An 18,442-nucleotide genomic window follows, 5' to 3' on the forward strand; every position below is an offset into this window, starting at 1 on the left:
TGCTCTCCCCATTCTCCTCCTCCTGTATGTATCCCCGCTCTCCCCATTCTCCTCCTCCTGTATGTATCCCTTCTCTCCCCATTCTCCTCCTCCTGTATGTATCCCTGCCCTCCCCATTCTCCTCCTCCTGTATGTATCCCTGATCTCCCCATTCTCCTCCTCCTGTATGTATCCTGCTCTCCCCATTCTCCTCCTCCTGTATGTATCCCTGCTCTCCCCATTCTCCTCTTCCAGTATGTATCCCTGATCTCCCCATTCTCCTCCTCCTGTATGTATCCTGCTCTCCTCATTCTCCTCCTCCTGTATGTATCCCTGCTCTCCCCATTCTCCTCCTCCTGTATGTATCCCTGCTCTCCCCATTCTCCTCCTCCTGTATGTATCCTGCTCTCCCCATTCTCCTCCTCCTGTATGTATCCCTGCTCTCCTCATTCTCCTCCTCCTGTATGTATCCTGCTCTCCTCATTCTCCTCCTCCTGTATGTATCCTGCTCTCCCCATTCTCCTCCTCCTGTATGTATCCCTGCTCTCTCCATTCTCCTCCCCCTGTATGTTTCCCTGCTCTCCCCATTCTCCTCCTCCTGTATGTTTCCCTGCTCTCCCCATTCTCCTCCTCCTGTATGTATCCTGCTCTCCCCATTCTCCTCCTCCTGTATGTATCCCCGCTCTCCCCATTCTCCTCCTCCTGTATGTATCCTGCTCTCCCCATTCTCCTCCTCCTGTATGTATCCCTGCTCTCCCCATTCTCCTCCTCCTGTATGTATCCCTGCTCTCCCCATTCTCCTCCTCCTGTATGTATCCCCGCTCTCCCCATTCTCCTCCTCCTGTATGTATCCCTGCTCTCCCCATTCTCCTCCTCCTGTATGTATCCCCGCTCTCCCCATTCTCCTCCTCCTGTATGTATCCCTGCTCTCCCCATTCTCCTCCCCCTGTATGTATCCCTGCTCCCCCCATTCTCCTCCTCCTGTATGTATCCCTGCTCTCCCCATTCTCCTCCTCCTGTATGTATCCTGCTCTCCCCATTCTCCTCCTCCTGTATGTATCCTGCTCTCCTCATTCTCCTCCTCCTGTATGTATCCCCACTCTCCCCATTCTCCTCCTCCTGTATGTATCCTGCTCTCCCCATTCTCCTCCTGTATTTATCCTGCTCTCCCCATTCTCCTCCTCCTGTATGTATCCTGCTCTCCCCATTCTCCTCCTCCTGTATGTATCCTGCTCTCCCCATTCTCCTCCTCCTGTATGTATCCTGTTCTCCCCATTCTCCTCCTCCTGTATGTATCCTGCTCTCCCCATTCTCCTCCTCCTGTATGTATCCCTGATCTCCCCATTCTCCTCCTCCTGTATGTATCCCCGCTCTCCCCATTCTCCTCCTCCTGTATGTATCCCCGCTCTCCCCATTCTCCTCCTCCTGTATGTATCCCCGCTCTCCCCATTCTCCTCCTCCTGTATGTATCCCCGCTCTACTCATTCTCCTCCTCCTGTATGAATCCCCGCTCTCCCCATTCTCCTCCTCCTGTATGTATTCTGCTCTCCCCATTCTCCTCCTGTATTTATCCTGCTCTCCCCATTCTCCTCCTCCTGTATGTATCCTGCTCTCCCCATTCTCCTCCTCCTGTATGTATCCCTGCTCTCCCCATTCTCCTCCTCCTGTATGTATCCCTGCTCTCCCCATTCTCCTCCTCCTGTATGTATCCCTGCTCTCCCCATTCTCCTCCCCCTGTATGTATCCTGCTCTCCCCATTCTCCTCCTCCTGTATGTATCCCTGCTCTCCCCATTCTCCTCCTGTATGTATCCCTGCTCTCCCCATTCTCCTCCTCCTGTATGTATCCTGCTCTCCCCATTCTCCTCCTCCTGTGTGTATCCCTGCTCTCCCCATTCTCCTCCTCCTGTATGTATCCCTGCTCTCCCCATTCTCCTCCTCCTGTATGTGTCCCTGCTCTCATCATTCTCCTCCTCCTGTATGTATCCAGCTCTCCTCATTCTCCTCCTCCTGTATGTATCCCTGCTCTCCCCATTCTCCTCCTCCTGTATGTATCCCTGCTCTCCCCATTCTCCCCCTCCTGTATGTATCCTGCTCTCCCCATTCTCCCCCTCCTGTATGTATCCTGCTCTCCCCATTCTACTCCTCCTGTATGTATCCCTGCTCTCCCCATTCTCCTCCTCCTGTATGTATCCTGCTCTCCCCATTCTCCTCCTCCTGTATGTATCCCTGCTCTCCCCATTCTCCTCCTCCTGTATGTATCCCTGCTGTCCCCATTCTCCTCCTCCTGTATGTATCCTGCTCTCCGCATTCTCCTCCTCCTGTATGTATCCCTGCTCTCCCCATTCTCCTCCTCCTGTATGTATCCCCGCTCTCCTCATTCTCCTCCTCCTGTATGTATCCTGCTCTCCCCATTCTCCTCCTCCTGTATGTATCCCTGCTCTCCCCATTCTCCTCCTCCTGTATGTATCCCCGCTCTCCTCATTCTCCTCCTCCTGTATGTATCCCTGCCCTCCTCATTCTCCTCCTTTTGTATTCATCCTGCTCTCCTCATTCTCCTCCTCCTGTATGTATCCCTGCTCTACCCATTCTGCTCCTCCTGTATGTATCCCCGCTCTCCCCATTCTCCTCCTCCTGTATGTATCCCTGCTCTCCCCATTCTCCTCCTCCTGTATGTATCCCTGCTCTCCCCATTCTCCTCCTCCTGTATGTATCCTGCTCTCCTCATTCTCCTCCTCCTGTATGTATCCCTGCTCTCCCCATTCTCCTCCTCCTGTATGTATTCCTGCTCTCCCCATTCTCCTCCTCCTGTATGTATTCCTGCTCTCCCCATTCTCCTCCTCCTGTATGTATCCTGCTCTCCCCATTCTCCTCCTCCGGTATGTATCCTGCTCTCCCCATTCTCCTCCTCCTGTATGTATCCTGCTCTCCCCATTCTCCTCCTCCTGTATGTATCCCCGCTCTCCCCATTCTCCTCCTCCTGTATGTATCCCTGCTCTCCCCATTCTCCTCCTCCTGTATGTATCCTGCTCTCCCCATTCTCCTCTTCCTGTATGTATCCTGCTCTCCCCATTCTCCTCCTCCTGTATGTATCCTGTTCTCCCCATTCTCCTCCTCCTGTATGTATCCTGCTCTCCCCATTCTCCTCCTCCTGTATGTATCCCTGATCTCCCCATTCTCCTCCTCCTGTATGTATCCCTGCTCTCCTCATTCTCCTCCTCCTGTATGTATCCCTGCTCTCCTCCTTCTCCTCCTCCTGTATGTATCCCCGCTCTCCCCATTCTCCTCCTCCTGTATGTATCCCCGCTCTCCCCATTCTCCTCCTCCTGTATGTATCCCCGCTCTCCCCATTCTCCTCCTCCTGTATGTATCCCCGCTCTACTCATTCTCCTCCTCCTGTATGAATCCCCGCTCTCCCCATTCTCCTCCTCCTGTATGTATTCTGCTCTCCCCATTCTCCTCCTGTATTTATCCTGCTCTCCCCATTCTCCTCCTCCTGTATGTATCCTGCTCTCCCCATTCTCCTCCTCCTGTATGTATCCCTGCTCTCCCCATTCTCCTCCTCCTGTATGTATCCCTGCTCTCCCCATTCTCCTCCTCCTGTATGTATCGCTGCTCTCCCCATTCTCCTCCCCCTGTATGTATCCTGCTCTCCCCATTCTCCTCCTCCTGTATGTATCCCTGCTCTCCCCATTCTCCTCCTGTATGTATCCCTGCTCTCCCCATTCTCCTCCTCCTGTATGTATCCTGCTCTCCCCATTCTCCTCCTCCTGTATGTATCCTGCTCTCCCCATTCTCCTCCTCCTGTGTGTATCCTGCTCTCCCCATTCTCCTCCTCCTGTATGTATCCCTGCTCTCCCCATTCTCCTCCTCCTGTATGTATCCCTGCTCTCCCCATTCTCCTCCTCCTGTATGTGTCCCTGCTCTCCCCATTCTCCTCCTCCTGTATGTATCCAGCTCTCCTCATTCTCCTCCTCCTGTATGTATCCCTGCTCTCCCCATTCTCCTCCTCCTGTATGTATCCCTGCTCTCCCCATTCTCCCCCTCCTGTATGTATCCTGCTCTCCCCATTCTCCCCCTCCTGTATGTATCCTGCTCTCCCCATTCTACTCCTCCTGTATGTATCCCTGCTCTCCCCATTCTCCTCCTCCTGTATGTATCCTGCTCTCCCCATTCTCCTCCTCCTGTATGTATCCCTGCTCTCCCCATTCTCCTCCTCCTGTATGTATCCCTGCTGTCCCCATTCTCCTCCTCCTGTATGTATCCTGCTCTCCGCATTCTCCTCCTCCTGTATGTATCCCTGCTCTCCCCATTCTCCTCCTCCTGTATGTATCCCCGCTCTCCTCATTCTCCTCCTCCTGTATGTATCCTGCTCTCCCCATTCTCCTCCTCCTGTATGTATCCCTGCTCTCCCCATTCTCCTCCTCCTGTATGTATCCCCGCTCTCCTCATTCTCCTCCTTTTGTATTCATCCTGCTCTCCTCATTCTCCTCCTCCTGTATGTATCCCTGCTCTACCCATTCTGCTCCTCCTGTATGTATCCCCGCTCTCCCCATTCTCCTCCTCCTGTATGTATCCCTGCTCTCCCCATTCTCCTCCTCCTGTATGTATCCCTGCTCTCCCCATTCTCATCCTCCTGTATGTATCCTGCTCTCCTCATTCTCCTCCTCCTGTATGTATCCCTGCTCTCCCCATTCTCCTCCTCCTGTATGTATTCCTGCTCTCCCCATTCTCCTCCTCCTGTATGTATTCCTGCTCTCCCCATTCTCCTCCTCCTGTATGTATCCTGCTCTCCCCATTCTCCTCCTCCTGTATGTATCCTGCTCTCCCCATTCTCCTCCTCCTGTATGTATCCTGCTCTCCCCATTCTCCTCCTCCTGTATGTATCCCCGCTCTCCCCATTCTCCTCCTCCTGTATGTATCCCTGCTCTCCCCATTCTCCTCCTCCTGTATGTATCCCCGCTCTCCCCATTCTCCTCCTCCTGTATGTATCCCTGCCCTCCCCATTCTCCTCCTCCTGTATGTATCCCTGATCTCCCCATTCTCCTCCTCCTGTATGTATCCTGCTCTCCCCGTTCTCCTCCTCCTGTATGTATCCCTGCTCTCCCCATTCTCCTCCTCCAGTATGTATCCCTGATCTCCCCATTCTCCTCCTCCTGTATGTATCCTGCTCTCCTCATTCTCCTCCTCCTGTATGTATCCCTGCTCTCCCCATTCTCCTCCTCCTGTATGTATCCCTGCTCTCCCCATTCTCCTCCTCCTGTATGTATCCTGCTCTCCCCATTCTCCTCCTCCTGTATGTATCCCTGCTCTCCTCATTCTCCTCCTCCTGTATGTATCCTGCTCTCCTCATTCTCCTCCTCCTGTATGTATCCTGCTCTCCCCATTCTCCTCCTCCTGTATGTATCCCTGCTCTCTCCATTCTCCTCCCCCTGTATGTTTCCCTGCTCTCCCCATTCTCCTCCTCCTGTATGTTTCCCTGCTCTCCCCATTCTCCTCCTCCTGTATGTATCCCCGCTCTCCCCATTCTCCTCCTCCTGTATGTATCCCCGCTCTCCCCATTCTCCTCCTCCTGTATGTATCCTGCTCTCCCCATTCTCCTCCTCCTGTATGTATCCCTGCTCTCCCCATTCTCCTCCTCCTGTATGTATCCCTGCTCTCCCCATTCTCCTCCTCCTGTATGTATCCCCGCTCTCCCCATTCTCCTCCTCCTGTATGTATCCCCGCTCTCCCCATTCTCCTCCTCCTGTATGTATCCCCGCTCTCCCCATTCTCCTCCTCCTGTATGTATCCCTGCTCTCCCCATTCTCCTCCCCCTGTATGTATCCCTGCTCCCCCCATTCTCCTCCTCCTGTATGTATCCCTGCTCTCCCCATTCTCCTCCTCCAGTATGTATCCTGCTCTCCCCATTCTCCTCCTCCTGTATGTATCCTGCTCTCCTCATTCTCCTCCTCCTGTATGTATCCCCACTCTCCCCATTCTCCTCCTCCTGTATGTATCCTGTTCTCCCCATTCTCCTCCTGTATTTATCCTGCTCTCCCCATTCTCCTCCTCCTGTATGTATCCTGCTCTCCCCATTCTCCTCCTCCTGTATGTATCCTGCTCTCCCCATTCTCCTCCTCCTGTATGTATCCTGTTCTCCCCATTCTCCTCCTCCTGTATGTATCCTGCTCTCCCCATTCTCCTCCTCCTGTATGTATCCCTGATCTCCCCATTCTCCTCCTCCTGTATGTATCCCTGCTCTCCTCATTCTCCTCCTCCTGTATGTATCCCTGCTCTCCTCCTTCTCCTCCTCCTGTATGTATCCCCGCTCTCCCCATTCTCCTCCTCCTGTATGTATCCCCGCTCTCCCCATTCTCCTCCTCCTGTATGTATCCCCGCTCTACTCATTCTCCTCCTCCTGTATGAATCCCCGCTCTCCCCATTCTCCTCCTCCTGTATGTATTCTGCTCTCCCCATTCTCCTCCTGTATTTATCCTGCTCTCCCCATTCTCCTCCTCCTGTATGTATCCTGCTCTCCCCATTCTCCTCCTCCTGTATGTATCCCTGCTCTCCCCATTCTCCTCCTCCTGTATGTATCCCTGCTCTCCCCATTCTCCTCCTCCTGTATGTATCCCTGCTCTCCCCATTCTCCTCCCCCTGTATGTATCCTGCTCTCCCCATTCTCCTCCTCCTGTATGTATCCCTGCTCTCCCCATTCTCCTCCTGTATGTATCCCTGCTCTCCCCATTCTCCTCCTCCTGTATGTATCCTGCTCTCCCCATTCTCCTCCTCCTGTATGTATCCTGCTCTCCCCATTCTCCTCCTCCTGTGTGTATCCTGCTCTCCCCATTCTCCTCCTCCTGTATGTATCCCTGCTCTCCCCATTCTCCTCCTCCTGTATGTATCCCTGCTCTCCCCATTCTCCTCCTCCTGTATGTATCCCTGCTCTCCCCAATCTCCTCCTCCTGTATGTATCCTGCTCTACCCATTCTCCTCCTCCTGTATGTATCCCCTCTCTCCCCATTCTCCTCCTCCTGTATGTATCCTGCTCTCCCCATTCTCCTCCTCCTGTATGTATCCTGCTCTCCCCATTCTCCTCCTCCTGTATGTATCCTGCTCTCCCCTTTCTCCTCCTCCTGTATGTATCCTGCTCTCCCCATTCTCCTCCTCCTGTATGTATCCTGCTCTCCCCATTCTCCTCCTCCTGTATGTATCCCCGCTCTCCCCATTCTCCTCCTCCTGTATGTATCTCTGCTCTCCCCATTCTCCTCCTCCTGTATGTATCCCTGTTCTCCTCATTCTCCTCCTCCTGTATGTATCCCCGCTCTCCCCATTCTCCTCCTCCTGTATGTATCCTGCTCTCCCCATTCTCCTCCCCCTGTATGTTTCCCCGCTCTCCCCATTCTCCTCCTCCTGTATGTATCCCCGCTCTCCTCATTCTCCTCCTCCTGTATGTATCACCGCTCTCCCCATTCTCCTCCTCCTGTATGTATCCCTGCTCTCCCCATTCTCCTCCTCCTGTATGTATCCTGCTCTCCCCATTCTCCTCCTCCTGTATGTATCCCTGCTCTCCCCATTCTCCTCCTCCTGTATGTATCCTGCTCTCCTCATTCTCTTCCTCCTGTATGTATCCTGCTCTCCCCATTCTCCTCCTCCTGTATGTATCCCTGCTCTCCCCATTCTCCTCCTCCTGTATGTATCCCTGCTCTCCCCATTCTCCTCCTCCTGTATGTATCCCTGCTCTCCCCATTCTCCTCCTCCTGTATGTATCCTGCTCTCCTCATTCTCCTCCTCCTGTATGTATCCCTGCTCTCCCCATTCTCCTCCTCCTGTATGTATCCTGCTCTCCCCATTCTCCTCCTCCTGTATGTATCCCTGCTCTCCCCATTCTCCTCCTCCTGTATGTATCCCTGCTCTCCCCATTCTCCTCCTCCTGTATGTATCCCTGCTGTCCCCATTCTCCTCCTCCTCTATGTATCCTGCTCTCCCCATTCTCCTCCTCCTGTGTGTATCCTGCTCTCCCCATTCTCCTCCTCCTGTATGTATCCCTGCTCTCCCCATTCTCCTCCTCCTGTATGTATCCCCGCTCTCCCCATTCTCCTCCTCCTGTATGTATCTCTGCTCTCCCCATTCTCCTCCTCCTGTATGTATCCCTGCTCTCCCCATTCTCCTCCTCCTGTATGTATCCTGCTCTCCTCATTCTCCTCCTCCTGTATGTATCCCCGCTCTCCCCATTCTCCTCCTCCTGTATGTATCCTGCTCTCCCCATTCTCCTCCTCCTGTATGTATCCTGCTCTCCCCTTTCTCCTCCTCCTGTATGTATCCCTGCTCTCCCCATTCTCCTCCTCCTGTATGTATCCTGCTCTCCCCATTCTCCTCCTCCTGTATGTATCCCTGCTCTCCCCATTCTCCTCCTCCTGTATGTATCCCTGCTCTCCTCATTCTCCTCCTCCTGTATGTATCCTGCTCTCCTCATTCTCCTCCTCCTGTATGTATCCCTGCTCTCCCCATTCTACTCCTCCTGTATGTATCCCTGCTCTCCTCATTCTCCTCCTCCTGTATGTATCCCCGCTCTCCCCATTCTCCTCCTCCTGTATGTATCCCCGCTCTCCCCATTCTCCTCCTCCTGTATGTATCCTGCTCTCCTCATTCTCCTCCTCCTGTATGTATCCCTGCTCTCCTCCTCCTGTATGTATCCCTGCTCTCCTCCTCCTGTATGTATCCCTGCTCTCCCCATTCTGCTCCCTCCTGTATGTATCCCTGCTCTCCCCATTCTCCTCCTCCTGTATATATCCCTGCTCTCCTCATTCTCCTCCTCCTGTATGTATCCCTGCTCTCCCCCTTCTCCTCCGCCTGTTTGTATCCTGCTCTCCCCATTCTCCTCCTCCTGTATGTATCCCTGCTCTCCCCATTCTGCTCCTCCTGTATGTTTCCCTACTCTCCCCATTCTCCTCCTCCTGTATGTATCCCTGCTCTCCCCATTCTCCTCCTCCTGTATGTATCCCTGCTCTCCCCATTCTGCTCCTCCTGTATGTTTCCCTGCTCTCCCCATTCTGCTCCTCCTGTATGTTTCCCTGCTCTCCCCATTCTCCTCCTCCTGTATGTATCCCTGCTCTCCCCATTCTCCTCCTCCTGTATGTATCCCCGCTCTCCCCATTCTCCTCCTCCTGTATGTATCCCCGCTCTCCCCATTCTCCTCCTCCTGTATGTATCCCCGCTCTCCCCATTCTCCTCCTCCTGTATGTATCCCCGCTCTCCCCATTCTCCTCCTCCTGTATGTATCCCCGCTCTACTCATTCTCCTCCTCCTGTATGAATCCCCGCTCTCCCCATTCTCCTCCTCCTGTATGTATTCTGCTCTCCCCATTCTCCTCCTGTATTTATCCTGCTCTCCCCATTCTCCTCCTCCTGTATGTATCCTGCTCTCCCCATTCTCCTCCTCCTGTATGTATCCCTGCTCTCCCCATTCTCCTCCTCCTGTATGTATCCCTGCTCTCCCCATTCTCCTCCTCCTGTATGTATCCCTGCTCTCCCCATTCTCCTCCCCCTGTATGTATCCTGCTCTCCCCATTCTCCTCCTCCTGTATGTATCCCTGCTCTCCCCATTCTCCTCCTGTATGTATCCCTGCTCTCCCCATTCTCCTCCTCCTGTATGTATCCTGCTCTCCCCATTCTCCTCCTCCTGTATGTATCCTGCTCTCCCCATTCTCCTCCTCCTGTATGTATCCCTGCTCTCCCCATTCTCCTCCTCCTGTATGTATCCTGCTCTCCCCATTCTCCTCCTCCTGTGTGTATCCTGCTCTCCCCATTCTCCTCCTCCTGTATGTATCCCTGCTCTCCCCATTCTCCTCCTCCTGTATGTATCCCTGCTCTCCCCATTCTCCTCCTCCTGTATGTGTCCCTGCTCTCCCCATTCTCCTCCTCCTGTATGTATCCAGCACTCCTCATTCTCCTCCTCCTGTATGTATCCCTGCTCTCCCCATTCTCCTCCTCCTGTATGTATCCCTGCTCTCCCCATTCTCCCCCTCCTGTATGTATCCTGCTCTCCCCATTCTCCCCCTCCTGTATGTATCCTGCTCTCCCCATTCTACTCCTCCTGTATGTATCCCTGCTCTCCCCATTCTCCTCCTCCTGTATGTATCCTGCTCTCCCCATTCTCCTCCTCCTGTATGTATCCCTGCTCTCCCCATTCTCCTCCTCCTGTATGTATCCCTGCTGTCCCCATTCTCCTCCTCCTGTATGTATCCTGCTCTCCACATTCTCCTCCTCCTGTATGTATCCCTGCTCTCCCCATTCTCCTCCTCCTGTATGTATCCCCGCTCTCCTCATTCTCCTCCTCCTGTATGTATCCTGCTCTCCCCATTCTCCTCCTCCTGTATGTATCCCTGCTCTCCCCATTCTCCTCCTCCTGTATGTATCCCCGCTCTCCTCATTCTCCTCCTCCTGTATGTATCCCTGCCCTCCTCATTCTCCTCCTTTTGTATTCATCCTGCTCTCCTCATTCTCCTCCTCCTGTATGTATCCCTGCTCTACCCATTCTGCTCCTCCTGTATGTATCCCCGCTCTCCCCATTCTCCTCCTCCTGTATGTATCCCTGCTCTCCCCATTCTCCTCCTCCTGTATGTATCCCTGCTTTCCCCATTCTCCTCCTCCTGTATGTATCCTGCTCTCCTCATTCTCCTCCTCCTGTATGTATCCCTGCTCTCCCCATTCTCCTCCTCCTGTATGTATTCCTGCTCTCCCCATTCTCCTCCTCCTGTATGTATTCCTGCTCTCCCCATTCTCCTCCTCCTGTATGTATCCTGCTCTCCCCATTCTCCTCCTCCTGTATGTATCCTGCTCTCCCCATTCTCCTCCTCCTGTATGTATCCTGCTCTCCCCATTCTCCTCCTCCTGTATGTATCCCCGCTCTCCCCATTCTCCTCCTCCTGTATGTATCCCTGCTCTCCCCATTCTCCTCCTCCTGTATGTATCCCCGCTCTCCCCATTCTCCTCCTCCTGTATGTATCCCTTCTCTCCCCATTCTCCTCCTCCTGTATGTATCCCTGCCCTCCCCATTCTCCTCCTCCTGTATGTATCCCTGATCTCCCCATTCTCCTCCTCCTGTATGTATCCTGCTCTCCCCATTCTCCTCCTCCTGTATGTATCCCTGCTCTCCCCATTCTCCTCCTCCAGTATGTATCCCTGATCTCCCCATTCTCCTCCTCCTGTATGTATCCTGCTCTCCTCATTCTCCTCCTCCTGTATGTATCCCTGCTCTCCCCATTCTCCTCCTCCTGTATGTATCCCTGCTCTCCCCATTCTCCTCCTCCTGTATGTATCCTGCTCTCCCCATTCTCCTCCTCCTGTATGTATCCCTGCTCTCCTCATTCTCCTCCTCCTGTATGTATCCTGCTCTCCTCATTCTCCTCCTCCTGTATGTATCCTGCTCTCCCCATTCTCCTCCTCCTGTATGTATCCCTGCTCTCTCCATTCTCCTCCCCCTGTATGTTTCCCTGCTCTCCCCATTCTCCTCCTCCTGTATGTTTCCCTGCTCTCCCCATTCTCCTCCTCCTGTATGTATCCTGCTCTCCCCATTCTCCTCCTCCTGTATGTATCCCCGCTCTCCCCATTCTCCTCCTCCTGTATGTATCCTGCTCTCCCCATTCTCCTCCTCCTGTATGTATCCCTGCTCTCCCCATTCTCCTCCTCCTGTATGTATCCCCGCTCTCCTCATTCTCCTCCTCCTGTATGTATCCCCGCTCTCCCCATTCTCCTCCTCCTGTATGTATCCCTGCTCTCCCCATTCTCCTCCTCCTGTATGTATCCCCGCTCTCCCCATTCTCCTCCTCCTGTATGTATCCCTGCTCTCCCCATTCTCCTCCCCCTGTATGTATCCCTGCTCCCCCCATTCTCCTCCTCCTGTATGTATCCCTGCTCTCCCCATTCTCCTCCTCCTGTATGTATCCTGCTCTCCCCATTCTCCTCCTCCTGTATGTATCCTGCTCTCCTCATTCTCCTCCTCCTGTATGTATCCCCACTCTCCCCATTCTCCTCCTCCTGTATGTATCCTGTTCTCCCCATTCTCCTCCTGTATTTATCCTGCTCTCCCCATTCTCCTCCTCCTGTATGTATCCTGCTCTCCCCATTCTCCTCCTCCTGTATGTATCCTGCTCTCCCCATTCTCCTCCTCCTGTATGTATCCTGTTCTCCCCATTCTCCTCCTCCTGTATGTATCCTGCTCTCCCCATTCTCCTCCTCCTGTATGTATCCCTGATCTCCCCATTCTCCTCCTCCTGTATGTATCCCTGCTCTCCTCATTCTCCTCCTCCTGTATGTATCCCTGCTCTCCTCCTTCTCCTCCTCCTGTATGTATCCCCGCTCTCCCCATTCTCCTCCTCCTGTATGTATCCCCGCTCTCCCCATTATCCTCCTCCTGTATGTATCCCCGCTCTCCCCATTCTCCTCCTCCTGTATGTATCCCCGCTCTACTCATTCTCCTCCTCCTGTATGAATCCCCGCTCTCCCCATTCTCCTCCTCCTGTATGTATTCTGCTCTCCCCATTCTCCTCCTGTATTTATCCTGCTCTCCCCATTCTCCTCCTCCTGTATGTATCCTGCTCTCCCCATTCTCCTCCTCCTGTATGTATCCCTGCTCTCCCCATTCTCCTCCTCCTGTATGTAACCCTGCTCTCCCCATTCTCCTCCTCCTGTATGTATCCCTGCTCTCCCCATTCTCCTCCCCCTGTATGTATCCTGCTCTCCCCATTCTCCTCCTCCTGTATGTATCCCTGCTCTCCCCATTCTCCTCCTGTATGTATCCCTGCTCTCCCCATTCTCCTCCTCCTGTATGTATCCTGCTCTCCCCATTCTCCTCCTCCTGTATGTATCCTGCTCTCCCCATTCTCCTCCTCCTGTGTGTATCCTGCTCTCCCCATTCTCCTCCTCCTGTATGTATCCCTGCTCTCCCCATTCTCCTCCTCCTGTATGTATCCCTGCTCTCCCCATTCTCCTCCTCCTGTATGTATCCCTGCTCTCCCCAATCTCCTCCTCCTGTATGTATCCTGCTCTACCCATTCTCCTCCTCCTGTATGTATCCCCTCTCTCCCCATTCTCCTCCTCCTGTATGTATCCTGCTCTCCCCATTCTCCTCCTCCTGTATGTATCCTGCTCTCCCCATTTTCCTCCTCCTGTATGTATCCTGCTCTCCCCTTTCTCCTCCTCCTGTATGTATCCTGCTCTCCCCATTCTCCTCCTCCTGTATGTATCCTGCTCTCCCCATTCTCCTCCTCCTGTATGTATCCCCGCTCTCCCCATTCTCCTCCTCCTGTATGTATCTCTGCTCTCCCCATTCTCCTCCTCCTGTATGTATCCCTGTTCTCCTCATTCTCCTCCTCCTGTATGTATCCCCGCTCTCCCCATTCTCCTCCTCCTGTATGTATCCTGCTCTCCCCATTCTCCTCCCCCTGTATGTTTCCCCGCTCTCCCCATTCTCCTCCTCCTGTATGTATCCCCGCTCTCCTCATTCTCCTCCTCCTGTATGTATCACCGCTCTCCCCATTCTCCTCCTCCTGTATGTATCCCTGCTCTCCCCATTCTCCTCCTCCTGTATGTATCCTGCTCTCCCCATTCTCCTCCTCCTGTATGTATCCCTGCTCTCCCCATTCTCCTCCTCCTGTATGTATCCTGCTCTCCTCATTCTCTTCCTCCTGTATGTATCCTGCTCTCCCCATTCTCCTCCTCCTGTATGTATCCCTGCTCTCCCCATTCTCCTCCTCCTGTATGTATCCCTGCTCTCCCCATTCTCCTCCTCCTGTATGTATCCCTGCTCTCCCCATTCTCCTCCTCCTGTATGTATCCTGCTCTCCTCATTCTCCTCCTCCTGTATGTATCCCTGCTCTCCCCATTCTCCTCCTCCTGTATGTATCCTGCTCTCCCCATTCTCCTCCTCCTGTATGTATCCCTGCTCTCCCCATTCTCCTCCTCCTGTATTTATCCCTGCTCTCCCCATTCTCCTCCTCCTGTATGTATCCCTGCTCTCCCCATTCTCCTCCTCCTCTATGTATCCTGCTCTCCCCATTCTCCTCCTCCTGTGTGTATCCTGCTCTCCCCATTCTCCTCCTCCTGTATGTATCACCGCTCTCCCCATTCTCCTCCTCCTGTATGTATCCCCGCTCTCCCCATTCTCCTCCTCCTGTATGTATCTCTGCTCTCCCCATTCTCCTCCTCCTGTATGTATCCCTGCTCTCCCCATTCTCCTCCTCCTGTATGTATCCTGCTCTCCTCATTCTCCTCCTCCTGTATGTATCCCCGCTCTCCCCATTCTCCTCCTCCTGTATGTATCCTGCTCTCCCCATTCTCCTCCTCCTGTATGTATCCTGCTCTCCCCATTCTCCTCCTCCTGTATGTATCCCTGCTCTCCCCATTCTCCTCCTCCTGTATGTATCCTGCTCTCCCCATTCTCCTCCTCCTGTATGTATCCCTGCTCTCCCCATTCTCCTCCTCCTGTATGTATCCCTGCTCTCCTCATTCTCCTCCTCCTGTATGTATCCTGCTCTCCTCATTCTCCTCCTCCTGTATGTATCCCTGCTCTCCCCATTCTACTCCTCCTGTATGTATCCCCGCTCTCCTCATTCTCCTCCTCCTGTATGTATCCCCGCTCTCCCCATTCTCCTCCTCCTGTATGTATCCCCGCTCTCCCCATTCTCCTCCTCCTGTATGTATCCTGCTCTCCTCATTCTCCTCCTCCTGTATGTATCCCTGCTCTCCTCCTCCTGTATGTATCCCTGCTCTCCTCCTCCTGTATGTATCCCTGCTCTCCCCATTCTGCTCCCTCCTGTATGTATCCCTGCTCTCCCCATTCTCCTCCTCCTGTATATATCCCTGCTCTCCTCATTCTCCTCCTCCTGTATGTATCCCTGCTCTCCCCCTTCTCCTCCGCCTGTTTGTATCCTGCTCTCCCCATTCTCCTCCTCCTGTATGTATCCCTGCTCTCCCCATTCTGCTCCTCCTGTATGTTTCCCTACTCTCCCCATTCTCCTCCTCCTGTATGTATCCCTGCTCTCCCCATTCTCCTCCTCCTGTATGTATCCCTGCTCTCCCCATTCTGCTCCTCCTGTATGTTTCCCTGCTCTCCCCATTCTGCTCCTCCTGTATGTTTCCCTGCTCTCCCCATTCTCCTCCTCCTGTATGTATCCCTGCTCTCCCCATTCTCCTCCTCCTGTATGTATCCCCGCTCTCCCCATTCTCCTCCTCCTGTATGTATCCCCGCTCTCTCCATTCTCCTCCTCCTGTATGTATCCCTGCTCTCCCCATTCTCCTCTTCCTGTATGTATCCCTGCTCTCCCCATTCTCCTCCTCCTGTATGTATCCCTGCTCTCCCCATTCTCCTCCTCCTGTATGTATCCTGCTCTCCTCATTCTCCTCCTCCTGTATGTATCCTGCTCTCCTCATTCTCCTCCTCCTGTATGTATCCCTGCTCTCCCCATTCTACTCCTCCTGTATGTATCCCAGCTCTCCTCATTCTCCTCCTCCTGTATGTATCCCCGCTCTCCCCATTCTCCTCCTCCTGTATGTATCCCCGCTCTCCCCATTCTCCTCCCCCTGTATGTATCCTGCTCTCCTCATTCTCCTCCTCCTGTATGTATCCCTGCTCTCCTCCTCCTGTATGTATCCCTGCTCTCCTCCTCCTGTATGTATCCCTGCTCTCCCCATTCTGCTCCCTCCTGTATGTATCCCTGCTCTCCCCATTCTCCTCCTCCTGTATATATCCCTGCTCTCCTCATTCTCCTCCTCCTGTATGTATCCCTGCTCTCCCCCTTCTCCTCCGCCTGTTTGTATCCTGCTCTCCCCATTCTCCTCCTCCTGTATGTATCCCTGCTCTCCCCATTCTGCTCCTCCTGTATGTTTCCCTACTCTCCCCATTCTCCTCCTCCTGTATGTATCCCTGCTCTCCCCATTCTCCTCCTTCTGTATGTATCCCTGCTCTCCCCATTCTGCTCCTCCTGTATGTTTCCCTGCTCTCCCCATTCTGCTCCTCCTGTATGTTTCCCTGCTCTCCCCATTCTCCTCCTCCTGTATGTATCCCTGCTCTCCCCATTCTCCTCCTCCTGTATGTATCCCCGCTCTCCACATTCTCCTCCTCCTGTATGTATCCCCGCTCTCCCCATTCTCCTCCTCCTGTATGTATCCCTGCTCTCCCCATTCTCCTCCTCCTGTATGTATCCCCGCTCTCCACATTCTCCTCCTCCTGTATGTATCCCCGCTCTCCCCATTCTCCTCCTCCTGTATGTATCCCTGCTCTCCCCATTCTCCTCCTCCTGTATGTATCCTGCTCTCCCCATTCTCCTCCTCCTGTATGTATCCTGCTCTCCCCATTCTCCTCCTCCTGTATGTATCCCTGCTCTCCCCATTCTCCTCCTCCTGTATGTATCCCTGCTCTCCCCATTCTCCTCCTCCTGTATGTATCCCTGCTCTCCCCATTCTCCTCCTCCTGTATGTATCCTGCTCTCCCCATTCTCCTCCTCCTGTATGTATCCCTGCTCTCCCCATTCTCCTCCTCCTGTATGTATCCTGCTCTCCCCATTCTCCTCCTCCTGTATGTATCCTTGCTCTCCCCATTCTCCTCCTCCTGTATGTATCCCTGCTCTCCCCATTCTCCTCCTCCAGTATGTATCCCCGCTCTCCCCATTCTCCTCCTCCTGTATGTATCCCCGCTCTCCCCATTCTCCTCCTCCTGTATGTATCCTGCTCTCCCCATTCTCCTCCACCTGTATGTATCCCTGCTCTCCCCATTCTCCTCCTCCTGTATGTATCCCTGCTCTCCCCATTCTCCTCCTCCTGTATGTATCCTGCTCTCCCCGTTCTCCTCCTCCTGTATGTGTCCAGCTCTCCCCATTCTCCTCCTCCTGTATGTATCCTGCTGTCCCCATTCTCCTCCTCCTGTATGTATCCTGCTGTCCCCGTTCTCCTCCTCCTGTATGTATCCTTGCTCTCCCCGTTCTCCTCCTCCTGTATGTATCCAGCTCTCCCCATTCTCCTCCTCCTGTATGTATCCTGCTGTCCCCATTCTCCTCCTCCTGTATGTATCCCTACTCTCCTCATTCTCCTCCTCCTGTATGTATCCCTGCTCTCCTCATTCTCCTCCTCCTGTATGTATCCCTACTCTCCTCATTCTCCTCCTCCTGTATGTATCCCTGCTCTCCTCATTCTCCTCCTCCTGTATGTATCCCTGCTCTCCCCATTCTCCTCCTCCTGTATGTATCCCTGCTCTCCCCATTCTCCTCCTTCTGTATGTATCCCTGCTCTCCCCATTCTCCTCCTCCTGTATGTATCCCTGCTCTCCTCATTCTCCTCCTCCTGTATGTATCCCCACTCTCCCCATTCTCCTCCTCCTGTATGTATCCTGCTCTCCCCATTCTCCTCCTGTATTTATCCTGCTCTCCCCATTCTCCTTCTCCTGTATGTATCCTGCTCTCCCCATTCTCCTCCTCCTGTATGTATCCTGCTCTCCCCATTCTCCTCCTCCTGTATGTATCCTGTTCTCCCCATTCTCCTCCTCCTGTATGTATCCTGCTCTCCCCATTCTCCTCCTCCTGTATGTATCCTGCTCTCCCCATTCTCCTCCTCCTGTATGTATCCCTGCTCTCCTCCTTCTCCTCCTCCTGTATGTATCCCCGCTCTCCCCATTCTCCTCCTCCTGTATGTATCCCCGCTCTCCCCATTCTCCTCCTCCTGTATGTATCCCCGCTCTCCCCATTCTCCTCCTCCTGTATGTATCCCCGTTCTCCTCATTCTCCTCCTCCTGTATGAATCCCCGCTCTCCCCATTCTCCTCCTCCTGTATGTATTCTGCTCTCCCCATTCTCCTCCTGTATTTATCCTGCTCTCCCCATTCTCCTCCTCCTGTATGTATCCTGCTCTCCCCATTCTCCTCCTCCTGTATGTATCCCTGCTCTCCCCATTCTCCTCCTCCTGTATGTATCCCTGCTCTCCCCATTCTCCTCCTCCTGTATGTATCCCTGCTCTCCCCATTCTCCTCCCACTGTATGTATCCTGCTCTCCCCATTCTCCTCCTCCTGTATGTATCCCTGCTCTCCCCATTCTCCTCCTGTATGTATCCCTGCTCTCCCCATTCTCCTCCTCCTGTATGTATCCTTCTCTCCCCATTCTCCTCCTCCTGTATGTATCCTGCTCTCCCCATTCTCCTCCTCCTGTATGTATCCCTGCTCTCCCCAATCTCCTCCTCCTGTATGTATCCTGCTCTACCCATTCTCCTCCTCCTGTATGTATCCCCTCTCTCCCCATTCTCCTCCTCCTGTATGTATTCTGCTCTCCCCATTCTCCTCCTCCTGTATGTATCCTGCTCTCCCCTTTCTCCTCCTCCTGTATGTATCCTGCTCTCCCCATTCTCCTCCTCCTGTATGTATCCTGCTCTCCCCATTCTCCTCCTCCTGTATGTATCCCCGCTCTCCCCATTCTCCTCCTCCTGTATGTATCTCTGCTCT

The sequence above is a fragment of the Taudactylus pleione genome, unplaced genomic scaffold (genome assembly GCF_031769625.1).
Source record: "Taudactylus pleione unplaced genomic scaffold, aTauple2 ptg000866l, whole genome shotgun sequence".
Taxonomy (NCBI): domain Eukaryota; kingdom Metazoa; phylum Chordata; class Amphibia; order Anura; family Myobatrachidae; genus Taudactylus; species Taudactylus pleione.